The 18,156-nt window shown below is 44.7% G+C and overlaps 1 pseudogene; it reads left to right on the top strand.

The window, feature by feature from the left end:
• LOC128069431 (pre-rRNA-processing protein TSR2 homolog) overlaps positions 1-17,313 on the top strand; it is a 148,685-nt pseudogene extending 131,372 nt beyond the window's left edge.
• The last annotated feature ends 843 nt before the right edge of the window (positions 17,314-18,156 follow it).

The following is an 18,156-nucleotide window of genomic DNA, read 5'->3' as shown; positions in this document are numbered from 1 at the left end:
GCTATGTGGACCCACATGCACTGCCTTCCCTTCTGGTACCATGGCTGGACCATCGGTGCTCCCGTCCAGCACACAGCTCCCACTTTTCCGGTCTATCCCCTCTCCTACCATCCTCAATGTCTGCTTTAGCAGCACTGACAACAGCATTCGAGAAGCCAGCTGAGATTGTCCTCTGCCTGTCTTTGTCACCTAAACAGAATCTCCATGACTTTCACTTTGTCATTTTGTTTTGCTTGTTCAACAATGTTGTGTTAGTTTCAGGTGTACAGCAAAGTGATTCAGTCATGTATATATATGTATGTGTGTATATATATATATACATATGCATCTGCTCTTTTTCAAATTATTTTCCCATTTAGATTATTATGTAATATTGAGCAGCATTCCTGTACTATATAAGACCTTGTTGATTATCTAAATATAGCAGTGTGTATAGGTCAATTGCAAACTCCCAATTTATCCCTGCCCCACTTATCCTCTGGTAGCCATGTCTGTTTTCTATATCCGTGACTCTACTTCTGTTTTATATATAAGTTCATTTGTACCCTTTTAAAATTTTTCTACATATAAACAATATCACAGGATATTTGTCTGAGTTACTTCACTCAGTATGGCAATCCCTAGGTCTATCCATGTTGCTGCAAATGGCATTATTTTGTTCATTTTCGTGACTGAGTAGTATTCCATTGTATATATGTACCACATCTTCTTTATACATTCATCTGTCAATGAACACTTAGGTGGCTTCCATGTCTTGGCTATTGTGAATAGTGCTGCTATGAACATTGGGGTTCATGTGTGTTTTGGATTAAAGTTTTGTCTAGATATATGCCCAAGGGTGGGATTGCTGGGTCATATGGTAGTTCTATTTTTAGTTTTTTTAAGGAACATTCACACTGTTCTCCACAGTCACCGTTCATTTTGTCTTTTTGTTTGCAGTGATCTATTCTCAACACCTAGATAACTCAAAGTGCTAAGAAAGCACTCAACCAATGCTTTCTGAATGAAGTTAATAACTGTTCAACAAAAGCCATTGTCAAACACCTTTGAGAATTTGAGGGTTAACCATAAATCATCCCTTTCCCCTGGTAGCTCAGCTGGTAAAGAATCCACCTGCACTGCAGGAGACCCTGGTTTGATTCCTGGGTTGGGAAGACCCCCTGGAGAAGGGATAGGCTACCCACTCCAGTATTTTGGGGCTTCCCTGGTGACTCAGACAGTAAAGAATTCACCTGCAATGTGGGAGACCTGGCTTTAGTCCCTGAGTTGGGAAGATCTCCTGGAGGAGGGCATGGCAACCCACTCCAGTGTTCTTGCCTGAATAATCCCAATGGGCAGAGAAGACAGGAGGGCTACAGTCCATAGAGTCACAAGGAGTTGGCCATGACTGAGCGACTAAGCACATCCCTCTTCCAGGGAATTTGAAGAGCCTTTAATATGCTAACATGCAAGTGAGATATGATGGTGGCTTGAACCAGAGTGGAGGCAGTGGACATGGAGACAGGAAGTGGTATTGGAGGTAGAGTTCATAGGACTTACTGATGAATTAGACATCAATGTTTATGGAAACAGGAAAATGCAAGATAACGTGTGTGTGCATGTGTGCACGTGTATGTGTCTGTGCATCTGTGAGTTCCTGAGTTGATTGCTGGTCTATTCACGGAAGCTCTAAAGGAGCTGGTAATTGGTTGGACAAAATGGGGGGGGAAACAGCTGGAAAGCAAGGCAAGGGCCAGGTTCTCCAGGCTTAGTCAAGTCATGCTGAAGCTTCTGGACTTTATCTTGGGCTGATGGGGAGTCTGTGAAGGATTTGAAGTGGGGAGTGGTATAATCAGATTTGCATATTAGAAAGATGCCTCTGTTGTAGTTCTGCAAATCACAGCCTCTGCATTGTGCCATGACCACTCTATTGGGAGAGAAGATGTAACTGTGATACAGTGCTGGTGTGAGCCTGGACCACTGGGGAGTGTGGGTATTGAACTCATGAGGGGTCCAGTCATTCAGGGGGACTGGGGTTCAGTTGTACTAGTGGATGGGTGGAGGGGTGAGGCTGGCCAGATGTGCACACATCTTCCAGCTGCAGACGTCAGAGCTGGGTGAGCACTTAAGATGCATCCGTTCCAACCCCCTTCATCTGTCGACAGGGAAACTGAAGTTCAGGAACTATTCATAGTTGGATGGTACGACTACACAAGGGGAAGAGGACAGCCCGGCAAGGAGGAAGATGGGAAGGCCACCCAGAGTGTCTGGAGATCTGCTTTAGACCTCTTGCTGCTCCCAACTCCCTGGACCTCAGTTTCCCTATCTGAGCCATGAGAGGCTTGGGCTGGGATTCAAATGCAGCATGTGGTCCTTGGCTCCTCATCCAGGTTCACCTTCCCCAGTCCCCACCTGTCACCCTGCCCACAATGATGGGCAAGGGTGAGGTTTCCAGGACAACAGGTTCAGACTGTCTCCTTCAGGATCCCATGGGCCACCAAGAGCATCCAAGAAAAGCAGCCAGATCCAAGCCCTGGGAATGTAATGAGGTGGAAAAAAGAAATCCTACCTGTTCCAAAATTTACACCTGAGCAAAAAGAAAATTTTATCCAAACAGCAAAGCTGCTAGGCTGCAAGTTTAATAAGCTATTAAACAGCACCATCTGAAACCTACAATCAAAGCAAAAACACTGTAAAATAAATCAAGAGAGATAAGAAAAGATTTCACATTGTTAAAAGTTTATGCTATTTCTGACTTCCTGAAATGTTACCATTAACCTGGGAGTTAATCAGAGTTTTTCATTTACCCATTGTTCAGAGTCATAATGATCACTTTAACAGGGTAAATAAAAAGATCTAAAGAAGCAATAAACGTGAGTGTCACAAGTGGCAATCATCTACCTTGCCATGCTCCTGCGGTACAAAGCGTTGCACAGCTGGAAACAAATGATTCCTCAGAACACTGTAAATAACCTCCAAGCCCATTCCTAATTAAAGTGAAGCTCCACTTTCTCATGGGCATTGAATCTATGAACCAATTAAGGAAATATCATTTCTTTCCTGAAAGGGCTGTTTCCCTCCTTCCCTTCCTCCCTCCCTCTCTCTTTCTTCAACTCCCCTCTTTATCTCCTCTCTCACTTGCTCTTTCTCTCTAAAGACTTTCCACCAAAGAGCTGGCCCCCTGATGTTCCCATACTGCAGTAATGAGACATCCCTGCTTTAAGCAAATTTTGCACCTGTAACCTGCAGAAATATAGCCGTAGCATTTGAAAAATTACCTCCATGCTGCACAGTGCCATGAAAATTTATCTTTGAGATGATTTTATTGCATGGTTACCCTAGGCAATTAAATCAATAAATCTTAACTGTCAGGAAGGTTGGCCCCATGCCAGAAATAAATGAAATGCACGAAATCAGTAAATAAAAGGTTCCTGACAACTCATTCCAGAAATTATTTAGCAGTTGGGGTGGTGGTGGGGGGGTGGTGGCTTCTGCCTCACTCCCCAGCCTTTATTGACATGCTTTCTGAGAAATGATTATGCTAACAAACAACAGTGGCTCCACTACAAAGAAGTCAGAGTTTACCGGGCCATAAATTACAGGCCCTGAAAGGTGGGAAGGAAATACAGCCACATGGGCAGAGGTGGTGGGCCAGGCCCCGGGTGGGTTGGGGACAGGTCCAGGGAGCAGCTGGCTTCCTGATGCCCTAGGGAGGCCCTAGCCCTGTCTCCCTGCCTCAGCTGCTACAGCCTCATCCCACTGGCCCTTGCCCTGATGGAAGATGCCCTCTCTGCAGGAGCTCAACTTGCTTGTCCTGACTTATCACCCTGTACCACCTGTGGTCTGCTAGCAATCTATCAATCTAAGCAGGTTTACCCTTGTGGGTAAGATTTGTCTGCTGGTCCCCGAACCAATCCCAAACCAAATTCCACATGTGAGTGTAGTAGTGGTGCAGGGGGTAGGATGTCTCTGTTAATGATCATATACTTTGGAGAGATTTCTCCTGTGCTATACCCTTTAAATGGGTTCAATACTGGGAGACATCTTTTTGACCACCCCCCTCTTTTCCAGATGAGAAAACTGAGACTTGGAAAGGTTAAGTGATATGTTCAAGACGACTTGGCAAGCAGCAGAGGGGCGATTCCGATCCATGTCAACCTCATAACTCTGAATCATGACACCTCTGCTGTGCATAAGAGCAGGTCTCATGGACCCAAGTTACTGAGAATGGAAGCCAGTGTCTGGACACTCCCATTTTTGCCTCAGCTTCCAGGCTCTTTTCTCATCTCAATTTCCCTCCCCTGGTGATAGATGCACTCAACGAAAGGTCCTGCGGGGGTGCCCTCACAGAGGAGACAAGTGCTAAATGGCACTGCTGTGTGGGCTGTGAAGCTGATGGGCATGTTTGAGGGCCATCTAAGAGCTTGAGCAGAGCCTGTGGCAAGTCCTACCACAGTCCTACCCAGTCCTCTGTCCCACAGTTGACCACTAGTTCCCATAGTGGGCTAGGGAGGCAGAGGCTGGGCCTTGGGGAGCATTCTTGAGGAAGAGAATGGACTCAGGAGGATTGTGTCAAGCTGCAAATGAGGTGGGCACTTCCCCAAGGGATGAGGGGTAGGCCCATTGAACAGAAAGCCCACAGGACCCACATGGGAGACAGCGTTGCAAGGACGCAGCTCCAGAGAGGATGCAGAGCCCAAGGGACAGAAGTGTGCAGGAATTTGAGACGGAGGCTTGGAGGAATAGGGCCTGGCCCCTTGGTGAGTCTATCTGGAGAGCACAGCTCAGCTCTTCTGGGAGGGCCTGGAAAGCAGGGGCCAGGAAGGCAAGTTGCCCCTGACGAGTTCCCAGGCCAAGAAACCTCCAATTATCCTAGGACAGCTGCAGCTGTAGTCAAAAGGAAAGACGGCTTGGGCTGCATGCCTCCCATGGAGACCCTGAGGCCCCTTCAGGAGTTGCAAGGTGCTAGAAGCCCGTCTACCACATCGTCATTATGCAGACCCTGGAAGGGAAGGTGGCATCGGATGTGGATATTTTCCCCCTGCTTTCAGGCCGGTTCTCCTCTTTGAGCTTCAGCTAATGTGAATCTCTTTTTATAATTGCTGACAAGTTCCCAGGGCAGATCATTCCCCATCAGCACATCATGAGAACCAAGGTGGTTATTTTCAAATTAATGGTTTGAAGCAAAACAGGGGCATTGTTTTTGAACCGGGGGTTGGGAGATGGCAAAGGTACAGTGTCTAATAACTAAGTGCAAACTCTGCAATGACAGCCACAGGATTTCAAAATAATAATAATAATAATTTGCATTTGATAGCACTTTTCTTCCAACTAATGAGCTTAACACAATTAATTCATTAATTTGTTATGCTCCTCTAAGTAGCACAGAAGTAAGGCTTCCTTGAATAGTTTTCTGCTTGGAGAAACTAAGGCAGAGAGAAAAGGCCTACATGGATGGCAGGGTCCAAGTTCCAGAAGCTCCAGGTCCACTGCTCCAAAGGTCGTGGTGAGGGTGAAGAGTTCACTGAGCAGATGTTCTTCTGGGGCCCAAGAGACTTGTGGTGGGTGGGAAGCTAAGACAGCCCTCCCCAGACCCTCACCTACAGTGTACATACCCTTTGTAAGCTCCTTTGAGTTCTCAAGTGAGTGCTAAGTCATTTCAGTCGTGTGATCCCATGGACGTGGCCCAGCAGGCTCCTCTCCCCATGGGCTTCTCCAGGCAAGAATGATCGAACCCACATCTCTTATGTCTCCTGCATTGGCAGGTGGTTTTTTACCACTAGTGCCACCCTTGAAGGTGGGCCAAAATAAAAAATCAGATTCTCTGGGGTGGACCCCAGGAACTGGTAAGCCATCCAACCCAGTCAAGGTTGAGGTGCCTCTGCTCAGAGGGCTGGAGATGAGCTAGGCCCTAAGTCCAGAGCCTGTGCAGAGGCCCCCTACCCCACAGGCTGGAGGGTAGTGGCTGGGGAGGCAGCCAGTAGGGTGTGAGCTAGGCCTGCATGATCAGGGGCACCAGGGTTGTCTGGGCCACCCCTGAGGGGAGCTGGCTCTTTCCCAGTGAAAGCTCTGCTTCAGGATGTGTTTGCTGGCTGGCACAGAACTCGGTTCAGTGAGTGGAGGCCAAGACTGGGCCAGTTTAGGGGGTGCCTGGAGTGCTTGGAGGCTGTCAGGAGGGGACCCCACGTGGAGTCTACCACCACTCCCTGTCACTTGATCCTTCAGGACTCTTTCTGCCACCTGGATGTAGTGAGTTCAAGGGACTGGCAGGTGGTGGGGGGCAGGTGGGGATGAGCGCTTGAGGGGTGGGGGGCTGTGAGTGAGGAAAAAGACACGGCCACAAGTTAGCAGTAGCTCACAGCAGGCTTCATCTCGGGGACCCTCTGGCACGTTTTCGTGTGGGGATGAAGTGTCCCTCACAAGATGAGACCTTCCAGAGGTTTCCAGCTTCCACTCAGGAGCGCAAGAAAACAATGGAATTCCCAGGAGGCAGAGTGTGGGTGGAAGCATCTCAGTGATGTGCTCAGTGCCTTGGGGTCTTTAAAGCCCCGGGGTTTTCCTTATCTAGGGCAATCAAATGTTGGGCAGTTTCTGGGTTCTGTAAAGCATGCTCTCCAAAGGGAAAAATGTGCTTCTCTGGGCTCTACCTGAAATGAATGGATGTGTAAAATGTTTGAGCTTTTCATCAGCAGGCTTTTGAGCTAACCAGTTTCAGCCAACAGAACCTCGATGAGGGACACTCTCCTCCTGCTCCCTGGATTATGCTGTGTCCTCAAAGTCAGGAATTCTGAGAGAATCTCAGCTCACCACCCATCAGCCTCTGCCCAGGTCCAGCCCTGCCCAGGACAATGTTTCCAGAGAGGTGCAGCCGCCCCTTCTCGGGGCTAACCTCACATCTCTGGGTCGCTGCAGGGTCTGTCTTATTTGGGAAATGAGAATATGTTCAAGTGAACTGTGGTCGGAACTACCTGGGCAATTCCTGGAGAGTTACAAAAGCGGGAGACATATTCCCTTCCCTGGAGAAGAGGACTCTGAGCTTGGGTTCCTACCGGATGTTTCCGCTGGGCACTACAGGCACCATCACCTCCTATTCCCTCTTAACTCTCAAAATCTTCTTCCCCCACCCCAAGAAAGTGGGTAGAATGAAGGGTGGAGAGTCGCCACTAGAAAGACAGGGCTTGAAAGTCATTTCCTGCCTTCCACTTGCCTCCTGGTCCTATGAGTCTCAGTCCCAGTAGACCCCCAGTTCACAAGCCACACAGAATCCATCCTAGGTACCAAGGGCCTGGAGAACACATGTCACTTTCCAAGGTCCATACCTGAAACTTATGGGCAAAATCCCCCTTAAGAAATTACATGGATCCTACTTGTATCACAGCTAAAGATTTTAGATTTTATTTCCTTTACTAAAAAAAGGGGGACAGGGGATAAAATCGCCCACTAAGCCTGAAAGGTGTTTCCTGGAGAAACTCACAAATCTCAACATATTCTTGGACCAAAGCAAGAGTCTCAGTGCTTCATGCCTCCTCCCACTATGCCTGTGTGGAACATTCTGCCACATCTACCCAGTTGTGGCACAGCCCCAGCCAGCAAGGCAACCAGGTGGTTGCCCCATTAACACCCTCAGTGGTGAAGTTTGCTGACCTTGATAATGGCAGCATGTTGGGGGAAATTCTTTGGGGCAACACAGTCCTCAGAGTTGCCAGGAGGGGACGTAGGATGAGAAACACCTACATTGATGACAGCTTGCTTATCTCTGGAAAGTGGGGAGAATATTGATATCATCAACTCCATTTTATAGAGGAAAGAAGTGGGGCATAGACAGGTTAAGAGTTTCCTTTGTCAGGCAGCAAAAGCCTGACCTAAAATCCTCTTTCAAAGCCCAGGACACTTGCTCCTCAGGGATGTTCTACCTCCCTTCTGTGCATACAGGTCACAGGAGTTAAACCACACCAGGTCTGCCTTCCAAGAGGACTGATTTAAAGCTCAGATAGCCAAAGACCTAACCATGAACCCAACCAGAGCGTCCAGCTAGCTGACAAGATGGTGCTCTCTCTTCTATTTGCTACTTCCAAACATAAGGAGTCCCATCTCACCACCTCTCTCCTGAGTTGCTGTCTCTAGCCAGGTCCTGATCTCAGTCTTCATGAAAGGTGGCATTTCTGGAAGACTGGCCCAAGGCCTTTCCTTTAGATTCCTCTGGAAGGACAGTAAGAAGCAGTAGACGGTAATGGTTAAGATCAAGGGCTTTGGGGCCACACTGTCCAAATTCTGATTGTGTGACTTTATGCAAGCTGCTTAATCTCGTGCTTCTGTCTTATCATCTATGGAACAGGAATATAATAGTATTGATACTTATCTCATAGGGTCATTAGAGGATTACATAAGTTAATATAAGAAAGTGCTAGAACAGGGCCTAGCACACAGTAACCACCACATAAACTGATCAGTTAGCATAATCCCAGTATTCCAATTTTGAAAAATGTCCCTCTGCCTTTTTCCTCCTGGGTCTTCTCTGCATGTAGGCTCACCTTTACCTAGGCATGATTATAATTTATGACATCTGTTTTTTCGAGTGAAGGCGAAAACAACTTGGTTGCTCAAGAACAAATTTATACTCTGTTTAGCTCTATTTACTCAGATTAAATATTTCTTCATTATCTCCTAAGAACAATGCTCATATTTACCGACACTGTGGGCTTCAAATTATGGAAAGAATTCGGAATGCTTGGTGATAGTATTACAAGCTTCAGTTTCAGCCACAGTTAGCTACAGCAGTGTTCTTACCTGGATTATTTCAGCAGAGTCAGAATATCAGGCCACGCCAAGTGCATTTCACTGGCTCACAGGAAGTTCAACTCAGCTGATTGTTAATTTCATGTTCACATACAAGTGCTTTGTGCCATGTGGTGTCTTAGCATTGCAATTGCTCATTTTGCATGCCCAAGGAAGTGATTCTTTATAAATGAAAATTCTAGGTAGCTGAAACCTCCTTGGCACTGCCTGAAAAATGTTAAACATTTTGAAGGTAATAGTTCTAAATATTTGGCTCTCCTGCCTTAGTAAAAAGGATATATTTAAAATAATTCAACCTTTTCCTGATGACTTGACATCATTATTGTCACCTAAAATGATTGCTTATGCTGCCCTCCCAGGCCAGTGACTGCACACCTTCACCGGAAATGGCCATAGTCATTGGCTGTGCTTTTAAGTTTTGAGTCTAGCTTTATAATTTAAAAACCATTGCAATTATGACTTTATATTTTCAAGCCTTTTTGTGCTGTGTACTAAGAACTCAGATAACTAAACACTTGATCATGTTCTCTTCAATGGGCTTTGAGTGCTAGACCAAAGGTCTCTCTTCAAATGAATTGGCTTTGTGAGAGTTATGCTCTTTCTGGCTCTGTTTTAAAGCTGTTGAGATAATTGGATGAGGGGGTTGACTATGCCTTAGAACACAAAAGGAGTGGTAATTTGGTACTTATGGCTGGAAAGTCTGTAAGCAGAATCATCTACATGTCTGATATGAGATTTTCATAAAAATTTTATTTTGCATTTTTCAATAATTCAATGCATTGGCAGTATAGTTAATGCCTCTATGAGAGAAACCAACGCGCCAGCTTAGCCAATATAATTTTTACAAAGACGTCGTGTTGGAAAATAACAAAACTACATGAAAACGTTTGTACACAGAGTTACTGTACTGAGAACAAAGCACCAACAAGATGCCTGTGTGCCACACATTTGAAATGCAAAGCAACACAGGCAGATACAGTTTCCTTCACGTAAAGCACACGAAACCAGTTTTGAGGAACCAGGTACCATTTCATTCACTGCTTGATGTTTGAACAGTTACCTTAGTCGATACAGAACATCAGAACTGACTGAAATTCTGATGAGATGAGCATGCTTGTTAAGAACAGTGACAGTCAGTGAATCTGTAATGAGTATGAATATTAGAAATCTGCACCCAAGAAAAAGTGGTTCAAAAGCTGAAATGGATTTTGGTAAAACAAAGGAGGTGCTTTGTGAGTGACCATCAAATTTTCATGGCCACTTGGGGTGCCCCCAGTGTGAAAAGGGTCTTTCACTAGGGGTAGAACTTCTCAGCAACCAGGCCAGGCTATTTCTGATGGTTCTGCTCATCAACTGACATGGAGGGAGCCCAAGCCAGGACACTAGCCTCAGGGACTTGAGCTGCAGCTCAAGGGCAAGTTCACACCAACTTTAAGGGCTCAACTCAGCTCAAATGCCACAGCCTCCATCTTTCTGCCTCCCTGTGTATCTCGGCCTGTGGTTTTCTCTTGGAAACTTAGCTGGATTTGAACAGAGCCTCTTGAGCTTCCCTAGTGATTTGGATGGTAAAGAATCCATCAGCAACGCATAAGATGGGGGAGACGTGGGTTCGATCCCTGGATTGGGAAGATCCCCTGGAGAAGGAAATGGCAACCCACTCCAGCATTCTTGCCTGGGTAATCCCATGGACAAAGGAGCCTGACAAGCTACAGTCCATGGGGGGTCTCAAAGAGTCAGACAGGACTGAATAACTTTCACTTTCACTTTTTTCCTCTCACAAAGGCCAATGGAATCCATGCAGTTGAGCCATAACACCGTGATAATAGCTTCCAAGGGAACAGGAGTTTATATTTCAAATAGCCTTCACATAGCAGTGGAGCCATGGCCTTCCTGGAACTGTACAACGTTTTTCAAGAAGAAAAAGCTAAAATCCCATGAAGAACAGCAAGCTAGACGTGTTGCACGTGTGTGCCCACACATACACACACGCACACGCACACACAGACACAGATGACATGTTCTATGTGGGCAACTCTGGCTAGCCACAATTGTCCAGTGACACAGTGCTGGTGAGCCACCCCCCCCCCCCCCACCACACACACAGAGCATATGATGACAATTAAATTCCATTTTGTATCCTGGTTACTCAATAAATATTTCCATGACACTTAAATGTACAACCTTTCTGTTTAAAATATGCATGAAAATGTCTTCTTATTTTCAAGAAGGAGAGAAAGTTTTATAGAGTCACATCTTCATTTACAACATGTGGGGGGGATTATCTCTCTGGTTCTTATATACAGGCTAATGTGAATGTGAGGTGATACTTCAAATGAGCACACAAGACAGGAATATGCCTCTAAGATACAAAGCAAACACACACGCTGTAGACCAGGCAGAAGACACCCCTGGTAAGTCTCGGGGGTATTTTTCAAGTCTCAGTCAAATGAGCACTGGAAAAACATGTGGAGTCATTTGTTAAACTGCATTAGGTTTCAAACAATGTCAGAAAAGTGCCCTTTGGTTCTTCAGTGTGGGGCATGGAAGGGCCACAGGGATAGGGAACATTCCTCTTTGAAAACCCATCAATGTCTGCTTAGACTCAGACTTCATTCCTGGCCTGATCTGATGCAGATTCGCAAAAGACTCCAGATTTAAATATTTTAACAAGGAAGGAGAGGGGAGAGAGAAAGAGAGGGAAAGACAGGAGAAATACACATTACGGTCAAAATATTTCTTCAGTCAATAATAACAAACCCCTTCAAAATAAAAAACAAAAAAAGGAAAAGAGAAAGAAAAGAAAGAAAAAGATGAACCTAAAATAAAACCACCTTGACTGAAGAGTTCTGGGAAATTTCTGGAACAGAAATTTGTGCTTCACATTTATCATGGTTATAGCAACATCTGAAAATGTTTGCCACCGCCAGGCCTCCAGCTAAAGTTCATTGAAAAATCCTGATGTAAAGTGTCTCATCTGCCTGCAGCCACTGCACTTGCTCCAAAATGGCATCGTCAAGGTCAAAACACTGCTCCACAAAGTTCTACAACCGGACAAATGAATTCAACAGATGAGTATTTATACTGCCATATGATAATGCAGTTGTTATAATATCACGGTTTCAGAATACAGCATGCCTCTCCAGATGTTTGAAATCAGAACACACCTATTTTTATTAATCTGTTATGTCTTAAAAGAAAGAACAAGTTACAGTTCAGAAGCTCACATTGAATTCAACTATTCATTTGCTTAGAGACAGAAAGAGCCCAAGCAGGAAAGTGAAAGCCAGAGCCAGATAAGCAAGACAGAGAGAGACAAGGAACAGCCACAGCCACCACGGTCACCAGCACAGAACAGAACAGAAACCAGTCTCTTCTTGGAGGAGCCTATGGATATGGCAGTCAGCCCATCAAGTGTGCTTGGGGGAAGAATCTGAGGGATCTTCTGATCCCCAGGGGCATTCTGAGCACAGTAGCTCCACCAGGCTCACTTTTAAACGGTTTATTTTATCCAAAGAGAACACTACATCAAACCATCTTTAGAAGCATTATTTACTCTGAGGAAAATAGGAATAAAAACAGCTATTTGTGGAATTGAACAAATGTGGGGGATTTCATCTCAGATGTTTCCCTTTCTAAAATACCCAGAGAGTAAAATCATCCAGGAAGAAAACTATTTGACAAACTGTCTTGAGGCAGAATCAATCTCATTTGTAATATTTGTGGGTGAATATGATTGATTCATGAGGATGGTTTTGAAATAGAAAATCACCGGATGATGATGAAGACATTTCTAGCTCTCTGTCTCCATGCAAACTGGTCCATGGCCTTGGGGGATGCCAAGTCCCCATGTGAGTGTGATAGCAATTAACCAGACCCAGATGGGACCATACCCAGGCAGGACAAATGTTGCAGGAATACCATGAGGGGCTTGAAGAACCCCGTGCTCAACCATGTTATCATGCTGGTCACAAAAAGAACTGCAGAGGCAAGGGAGATAGAGAGGGGCCAGAAAGAATGCATAAAAGATATGGGTATCCTTCAGGGCTAACACTTGACTGTGGACACAGGCCCAGACAGAGCATGGAAATGTTTAAAGAAAAATAGGATTTTACAGCAAGTTCTTCAACCTTTCCAGATACAAACCTCTTATTAACTGTAGAAGATTCATGGGACCAAGAGAACAGGTCATTTGAGACTTTCTGTTCTACTCTCGGTTGATTTATGATGAGGTCTAATTTGAAAAAAAAGATTTTGTGTGTGTGTTTTTGACAAAAACCTCATTGTCTTAGAAAAATACACTGCACTTTATGTCTTCTTGTTAGTGACACTGCTTTCTTTATATTGGGTAGAAAAGGGAATTGTTTTGCTTTGGAAGATAATTTCTAAATATTAATCATGGAACTGATCCAGGAGACATTTTAGTTTGATTTCAGAGCAAGGATAGTAAATAGATACTTTAAAATTAAAACATATGCTAAATAACTTCAATTACTAATAGCAAAAGCAAAAACCTTCTGAAAAACAACAGGGAGATGGGAGAATTACTGAGTTGCCATATAGTAAGAAAACGATACAGTGCATTTTGAATTGTGCTTTCTCCACAGAGGGCCTAATGTTTCCTAACTAGATGAAGGCTGTCATTAGGAGGAGCAATAGTAAATCATTTATCCAAGTGACATTTACAAGTTTGAAGTACTACTTGGGCATTTTAATAATAATAAAATGATAATAATGAAATAATAACAATACTCACCTATCCTTATTTTTAACCAACCATGAGAGTTTTCTAAGCACTTATTTCACTTCCATTTTACCTTGCAGATGTGGAGACGACCCACATACTCCCACCAATGCATCTATGCTTTGGGCTCAAGAAGGCTTCATTCCCTCCAGCTTAAAACCCACACCGCCAGGGTCTCATCATAGACTATCCACATTTCCTAGAAGATTGACCCATATTTGAAAATGATGTAATAGTTTGTCATTAAAGTGTGTGCGTGTGTGTGCACAGAACATAAGTGTGAACTCTGAGCCCCTTTGATTGGCTGCAATCAGTCCTGTGTTGGAGCTGGTTTGCCTGGTCTCCCAACTTTGCATCTATCTCTTTCCAACTCTGTGTTCAGTGACGTGGCTGGAAATAGGCTATGGTGGGAGCAGTTACACCACGGTGATTAGCAAATGCTACAAATCAACTGCTTTCTGTTCTCAGAGAGCTTGTTAAATGTTTAAGCAATGGATCACTGGTAGCGTGTTCAGCAGACCAAAGGAGAAGCTAACTCTGGATCTGGGCAACATGATACCAATTCAGCCTCTTTGGGGGTTTCCTCCCCAAGGCTGCTTCCTGCCCAAGGTCTCCTCTCCCACTGATGTCACAAGTACTGCAGAACCACAGAAGGGCACCAGCATTTTGGGGGGGGGGGGGGGGGCGGGTGCGCATTTGGCTGGCCTTGTGCACCCTGCTGGGCCCTAGGCTCTGAGATGTTTCCCCTATTGAGATACAGGGGTGATGCAGGCCATAACTGAACAGGTTGCAGTTCTGATTAAGCACCTGATCCGGCAGCTGGCTTCATGCTGCAGAGGCTGGAGAATAATGATACCCTCGTAGGAGCACGCTAGTCCCAGCTACAAGCATCCACAGGGACATTCTTTCTTCATGAGGGTTCCCAGTTGGTCTGCGTGTGGCACCTGACCAGCAAGTGCTGGTGGGCCCTGGGGGTGCTCCTCACAGCATTGAGCCAGGGGCCTGGCAGCAGGCTTCCTGTGTTCCCCCTTCCCTCCTCAAAGTCTGGTACAAATCGAAGAGCCAACAAAATTGAGGTCACTGGCAAAAGAGTTTGAAATTTTGAATGATTTTTATTAAACACCATTAGTCTACACTGCACAGTTAATGAAACAGCAAAGCTCCAATCTCTTAGAAGAATGATGATTGATCATGGATCGGAACAGCAGTTCTGTGTCCCCTAAACCCATGGTGAGCCTGATGGAGTCATTACCATCTCAGGTCAGAAGCAGAAAGGGGCAAGAACTGCAGCCTGGCCTGGAAGGGCTTCCCTACCCTCTAACCCCCACCCCACCCCCCCAGCCCTCCCCACAATGCTGTTTGCTTTGAGTTGATGGATTACAGACGGAAAAATGACGCTCTTGGGAAAGGGGGCTTCTAGGCTTGTGAGGAGGAGAACGGAAAGGGAATTCATACTTTTACTTTCCCCGAAAATATCAGATGGTAGGATCGATGTCTGAGACCAGCCTGTCCGATTAGCCTCCTGCCAGGGTCATTGCTGATTATCAATATACAGATACCAGTTCTGTTGTTGGAGTTTGCGAACACCAAAGAGCAAATGAATCTGAGTTTCATTATGAGAATAAGGCTGTGCGAGTGGAAATGAGAACAACAACAGCAACAACAACAACAACAACGATAACGACGACGAAGAAGAATTTAGTCCGCCAGTCGCACAACAGAGCAAGCGACAACGGGCTCCATATTTTTTCCCCATGGAACTGAATCTGGGGGCATGGAATCAACCCATCCATTCAATGTTGTGTAGCGCTAGTGTCTCGCCACACATTTTCTCAATGGGGAGGGTGATGCTTCTCTAAGCAAGCAGTTCATTGCCTTACTGAGTAGTTCTACCCAGTGATCCAGTTTGGTGTCTCCCACCTGCCAGCTCATGCAGGTGAATTTTATCATGTCTACTGAGAAATATGTGAGGGCTCCACCCCCACATCTACATCGATTCTGCCTTCAGAAATGCTTTCCAACTTCATTTTCCAACTTCAACCTCTGGGATGCAAATTTCAATAAAACAATCCAAATTAGATAACTTTGAGAAAGATATTGAGAGGATAAGTATCTTCCCAATGAAGATCCAGTCCAACACACCTACTAAGGTGCTGTCCAAAGGAAAATTCATCCATTTGGAAACTCAACAAAATACATTTCAGCCAATGGTTTCAAACTGAGCAACTTGGTTATTGACCAGAGATTTGAATCATTTAATGTCATTACATGGAAAAAAGGCATCCCAACCTCAAGTCTTTGAAAAGTTAGCAGCAGCTAATCTGCTTTTCCAATTCTGTCATCCAAATAGAAAACTACTAGCATTTTCCCAATGAGATTATTAAGTAATTAACAGTCTACAGGCTGGCTAACAACATGCTCACGGCTAAACTCTACCCCGAGGAACACACTAGTATACTCTTTTCAAATTAATCCTACCTACTGAACTCAGACAGTAATATGACAAAACCACTAAAAAATCCAAGGTTAATTAAAATACAAAGCCAAGCCAATATCATAACATAAACTTGTCAAACTCTCTGTGGTTGGAGCTTGGGTGACAAGTGAAGGCATAGTGGTGGCCCTATGTGGGTTCCGTTTGCAGGGCTGAGATCCTTTTGTGAACTTGCTTGCTCGGTGGAGCTGCCCGTTTCTTTGCCCATGACCCTAACTCCATGTGCTTTCTATGAGATGTGTCTCATCAAGCCTCCATCACAGTCTCAAGCAGGATCTCTCACCACCACCCACATGTCTCGTATCTCTCCCACAAACTGGTACACTGAAGAGATTTACTTGACAAAATATTATTTCAGTCCCTCAAAATGCTGCACACCTATGACACACATCACCATTTACAATGTGATGAATAGAGTGCCTAGAAAACAGCAACAATCCTTAATCAGGAAACTGAAAGATGTCTCATCTCCAGGGAGAGGAAGGCAATTCATCCTCCATGTTTAATTGGTTTCTAAGCTGCTTTACAAATGGCTCTGCTAAATAATCAGGTGGTGATCCTGAGCTCGCCTGTCAGATGTGATCATCGTGCTGCTGATCTGGACACACTTTACACTCAGCCACCAGAGGTAACACGTCAGGCAGCAAGCAGGCTGCCCTGCTGTCTCCCTGTTGTGTGTCAGGTAGATAGAACGACTCACTGAAACTAGAGGTACAAGTCTTTCGTTCATGAGGCAATATACTTGTATCCCCAGGAAACTGCCCCTACCTTTTAATGCCTAGTTCCTGGAGATTGAATTTCAAGAAGAATCTACTCATAAATCCATGATGGTCTAGGATCATGGTCTAGGTTGAACATGCAAGTCAGACCAGTGGGCTTCATTATATAGTCATAGTCAGGCACTCCACCTGGTAAGCCATGGGAAACAAACAGAGACCTTGAGTCACTGCAGAGCCATCAGCTTCATCTGTGTAAGTGACACCCACTTTGAGTATCTGGAGTCATTCATAGGATCATGCTCCTCACTTAAGAGGTTCAGAAAAGATTTCTCTTGGGTTGCATTGGTCAGTGTGTATCTGTGTGTGTTAGGCTTGATGCTGAGACTGCCAACATCCAGCTCAACCACACTGGGGGCATGAAAAGTGCTGGGTCAGCTGCTTGGATGCTCCCAGCTGTCATCTTCACAACGTGGCCTCAGCCACTGGAGAACAACGTCCACAGCCCTTATAATACCACAAAGGGCCTTCAGCTCAAAGATGACCAGAGTGGAGCTCAAATCTGGCTCTTTTGCAACTGGGGATAATAGCTAACCTTGACAGTGAGAGTGTGGAGGGGATCCTTTGCCATTTCTATCACTTGCATGACTTGCTTTCAAAAATCATACAAGTTTGCAACTTTTATGGGCATGTATCTATTATTTATCTGGTCATAACTCAGTGAAAAGAATCCAATAACTCAGCTGATGAAAGCTACATGGAATTAGATACCAGCAGGTAATTACAAGGAACTAACTAATGTATGGATAGTTTTTACCATGTGTGTGGGATTCTTCTAGTGGGTTGGAACACCAAAGATGATATTTACATTGTGATGTTTAGGGACACAAAATGAATGCAGAGAATCAAAAGGGGTGGGGATAGTCTCAAGTGACTCTGGAATATCTCCAAATCAACGGAACTGTTCCCCATCTTCAGAGCTCTTTTAAAACCACCCTAGGGTGAAGCACTACCCCAGCTCATTTTTTGTTAAAAGACTAGCTACAACTTAGAGAGTTTGGAATTTTCATTGGGATTTTCATGGAAATGATTCAAGATAATATAGACTTGAATAAAATCAGTGATTGTATTTCAGTCAAAAGCTAATGAGCCAAAATCAAAAGAAACAAAGGAAAAAGGAAGAGAAAGGTAGAAGTAAACAGAAAGAACTCAAAAAGAAATTCTGTAAAATAGCAAATGTGATAATAATTGGGGAAGTCCATATTTTAAAGCCATTAGGAAGCAAACTGTATATGACTACTTCTAGTAGTGAGAACTTGACTTTGGTTTCCAGAGATTTGAGCCAAACACAGTAAAAAAAAAAAAAAAAAAAAAGTCCTGCCAGTTATGGACCCACCAATCAACTGCAAAAGAGGCAGAGGTGTGCATTC

The sequence above is a fragment of the Budorcas taxicolor genome, chromosome X (assembly GCF_023091745.1).
Source record: "Budorcas taxicolor isolate Tak-1 chromosome X, Takin1.1, whole genome shotgun sequence".
Classification (NCBI taxonomy): domain Eukaryota; kingdom Metazoa; phylum Chordata; class Mammalia; order Artiodactyla; family Bovidae; genus Budorcas; species Budorcas taxicolor.
The sequence above is the reverse complement of the archived record's forward strand: the minus strand, read 5'-3'. Positions and strand labels throughout refer to the sequence as shown.